We start from the raw sequence: 4,505 nt of genomic DNA on the forward strand, positions 1-4,505 counted from the left end.
AGATGTGTCAGTTGCAGTACGAGGAGGGCCACAAGATAGAAACATCGCATCAACTTTTCACCGGTGGTTTATCGGAGGTCTTTTCTACCAACATCAATGTTTCGGACATCGAATGGTTGATTTTGGTTGGCCTTTTTTTAGTCACACCCTGGCAGCTGTGTGTTGGTGTGTTTGGATAGGCTTCCAGTTGTCGACACTATTGCTTGTTTGGAGTTGTTTTTTCGGATGACATCCGCCAGGGTAATTTTCGGGTGACAGTCTATTCATAATTCACGCTAGGATTTTTAGTTGTTTATCTTCTCGAGGTTTCTTCTGGATTGCTTATCCTCTTTTGTGCCAAAGAACATCCACACTCATCATCTATTTCCGGTAAAGGATTTCCTGTGGGTGAAGGGACATTGGCACAACAAACAAGAGGTGGCTAAAACTGTGGATGTAGCATTTTTGCGCATCTTCAATCTATTCTGCGGAAAAATAATATTGCCATGTATGTCTCCATGCGTTATTATGGATGCAATGTTTTCCTTGTAACGATTGATTGTGGTTTGCTTCATGTCCTGAGCAGGATACAGAATGGTTAAAAACGATTTTACAAATCAATAATAAATATTGATGGTACAGCATAGGTCGAAGCTGAGGTTGCATCGAGGATTGCAGTTAATTTAATTTTTATGTTTTCCCCTGTGATGTTCGTATTGCTGGTATGATATTTACTAAGTAACTAATGGAAATGTTATGCTGGAATTTCAATTATAGCAAAATACTACCGAGGCTTACATGAAATACAAAACTATCCTACCAATGAGATGCTTTGGCATCCTGTTGCGTATTCGGAGATGGTTTTTGTTTTGTTTGTTTATTTCAGCCAAAGCACAATGCCACATCAAATAACATCGACAGGTTATATAAACTATGATGAAAAATGGTGATAATTTTATTCTTCCACTTGCTATCGGTACGGTTTCGGTCTGATTCTAAGACAATCATGTATAGAGCAGAATTTGCATGATGACTCTTCTTGGTAGACGTTTTCTTGCTGTTACTTTCACGGATGTAAATGGCGATGGTGTGTTGCAAATCCCGACCAATTGTCACAGTAATTGGACCGAATAAACGGGAATATGGATGATAATACATAGTGAATACCTCCAAAACCCATGCCTCGTTGGGTCATATGTGCTTCTAACGCACACTCGAGTTCTTCTCGTTGTTTGCTGTGGACTCGAGTATGACATTCAGAGAAAGAATGTGAGTGGAAAACTGGGTACGGATAATCCACAAAACGGTAAAGTTCACTCGTTATCGTTTTGCTGGTAGATATTACTGTTGGGGTTTGGTTGGAAAAAACGTCAACTAGACCGGATATATACACGCACATACACACACATACGCCCGCCCACTTCGATACACATTTATATTCATCGGAATCTTATGATCTCGAACCGATTGCAGCCACTCACAGAGACTCGTTACAGTCTCAGGAGAGAGTGAGAAAAAAGCAGAACCAGCTACGTTCCGAGTGTCACTTACGACCAGCTTACGGTCTATTTTCCGGTGGCCATTTTCATCTTCACGGTGTTTAACCTCGCGTTCGATAAGGAACGGAAAAGGAGTTTTCTCTTAACTGTACCACGCACAGTTAGCTTACTTTAAAGTCTTTCCCATGTCGTTTTTGCCTGCGTTTATACTGACTATCAAACACATGATCGATATTGTGAGTAAGTAGGATGTAAAGTATTGTTTGTCTATTCCCTCTTTCCTATTTCGTAAATTTCCAAATGATCTTCTGGTAAAATCCTCCAGAAACGATTCTTCGACACAAAGAGAACATCCGCCCCGTGTATAGCAAGAATATTCATTTTGTAAAAATATGTGTAGGCCCAACAAAGCACCCAAGGGACATGGGCCTGTCAAAAAAAAATGTTAGTACGTGTTTGACTTCATTATGTTTGTGTAAGCTGGATTCGAGCGCGAGGGGCTCAAAAATTTACAACTTTTGCGTTACGTAATAGTTGAATCATCCCATAGATGGAATTAAAGCTGATGCACAGGTTTTTCCTATTTCCTAAAGCTATCGTAAGCGGGTTTGGGTTGGAAAATGTGGACACTTGGTTCGATTCCATGTACATGTATTTTCATACCAAACTCAACACGGGATACGACGAAGGGTGTGAAGTTCGTTCCACACGTCGGCTGTCTAAGGCGGGAAAGTAATTCATACGACCGGGTTAGTAGCGGGAAAGAAAAAAGGACTAAAAGGACAAAAGGGATGTCGACTTCTAGAAAATGGAGTCTGTCTTCTCAGTTTTCGGAGAGTGAAAAGAAAGGAAATGTGAAAGGCACGCACGGATTGATGAACATACTTGTCTCTATGTGTCTGTGCGTGGAAAAATGGTGAATGGCATTGGTGGCACGTTTCACACCAAACAACATTGAAGGCATTATTGTCAAAATATTGAAGATGATACAATGTGCAAACACTCATCGGGTTGTCGACACTGATCGCATTTGGCTACGTTCGGATTTGAATAGTAATGGATGTTGATTATTTCCACTTAGAGAGGATTTTCTTTTTAATGATGTTAGTGGTAATGGTTTCGAATTTCCACTGAAGTGTGGCGTATAAATCATTTTCTTTATATTACCATGGTACTGATAGTGATACTCTAGAGAAAGGCATAAGGTGTATAGGATAGGAGAACAACACCGTTCTGCGTTATTTAGTTGTTTTTATTTATTGAAAAAGAAACAGTGTATGACTGAATAAACAAGCCACCAATCAAATTTATCTCGTAATGAAATGTGTTGAAGCGAAAATGAGTATAATACACATCTCGCTATTTTGTCCGTCGTTGGGAATCTAAACGACTGGTTCAAAACATTGCGATACAAAAGCCTCATCACCCTTCATACATGAGCGGACGTTGGCTTCCGTTCACGGTACAGAATGCGAGCAATGAGACCAAAAACATTTAGCGAAGGAAATTAGGCAAATTCTCAAACGCGTCAAGTATCATCTCCCGGTATCGCTAACAGAGGGAAGGAGGAACAAAGAAAAGTGAGGGCCGGACATGTTGCCATCCCTTTAGACGATCTCGTACGATTAGATAAAGCAACCCGCAGCCGGAAGCGGATGCGAAAAGATGAAATGCCAGGAAAAGCACAATCACTTTGTTGACATCTTTGTTCATTTCCTTCCTTCCGTGTGACGAGTGTCCCTGGTCGCATTGGTGCTTGCATGGGGGTTTCTAACGGGAAACGACCATTTGGGTGGCTAGAACGGGGGTGTGCTTTACTTTTTTTTATTTTCATTACACCGCAGCGATGAAAGTTTTTACCCGTTGCGAAGCTTGAAGGCAACAGGACAGACGATGTAGCGTTGGTATACGATTGCAGATATGTTGGAATACTGGTCTCGCTTGTTGTCTCCTCGTACACACATGGTCTACCGTTTTAACCGTATCGGTTTAATCTAGCTCGTGTACTTTACAGAGGAAGGCAACAAGGATGAACAGGGCAGGGAATTTACATAGTACGGAGGTTTTTGTATCAATTCTCTTGTAAGAAAAACTCTCGGTTAGATTTTTTTGTGCCTTTTTTGTGTTTTGCACTAACAATTTTCTTTGCTTTTTATCGCTCATGCACGCACTGGCAGTTGTTCGTTGTGCAGGGATGTGAGTGCTAATATTTAGTTTGTTGTTTTCGCTTCACAAACGGCTGTCTAGTTGAGTCTTTACTTCAGCAATCAGCAATAGGTTTAGTTTAACTAGCGCTAATGAATTTCTTGTACTTTTCCGAAGCGGGACAAAGCGGGTGGATATGTTTTAGTACTGTTAGCAGTAGTTGCGTTTATATGTGTACTTATCTCGTAATTTGATGCATAAGAAGTTCATAAACGACAGAAAAATCGTTACATTCATCGCAATCGTACTCGTCACGCAATCATTACCATTACATCAGAAAATAGGCAAACGGATAGTTTCCTCACAGCATCACTCCATCAATTGATAGCAAGCTTGTTAGCTATGAAAAAACTCATTAGACTGTAAGAAACTTTTACAACCTATTCGACTGCTGGTTGAATTCAACATTCGGTACAGTACAGTGGGTCAGTTTTTTTTTTAAATGGGGCGTTTTGAAAGATGGGTTCAAAATAACCACCAGAAAAAAAAGAAACGCTCGCTTTTTCTGGGGTTTTCTAGTGTTTTGCGAAGGTTCGTAAAACCAACCGGACCCGTAAAATGCGCCGCCCGTCGGTTGGAAATGAAAAGATGAAACTTTCATGCGCTACTTGCTCATAAATGGGCAGATAAATCTAAATATGCACTTCCAGCTAGGACTACGTGCATGCGTGCCTTGGTGTGATGTAAGCATCAGTCTCTCGCTGTTGGGATATCTTTTGAAAAATCCTTTTTTCTGTGCTACAGACATGCTGCACTAGTTTCGTTGTGCCACGTGACTACAGGCAATTCTAGTGACCGACCGCAGGGTTTCCAACAAGCGTG

This window comes from Anopheles funestus, chromosome 2RL, assembly GCF_943734845.2.
Source record: "Anopheles funestus chromosome 2RL, idAnoFuneDA-416_04, whole genome shotgun sequence".
Lineage (NCBI taxonomy): Eukaryota > Metazoa > Arthropoda > Insecta > Diptera > Culicidae > Anopheles > Anopheles funestus.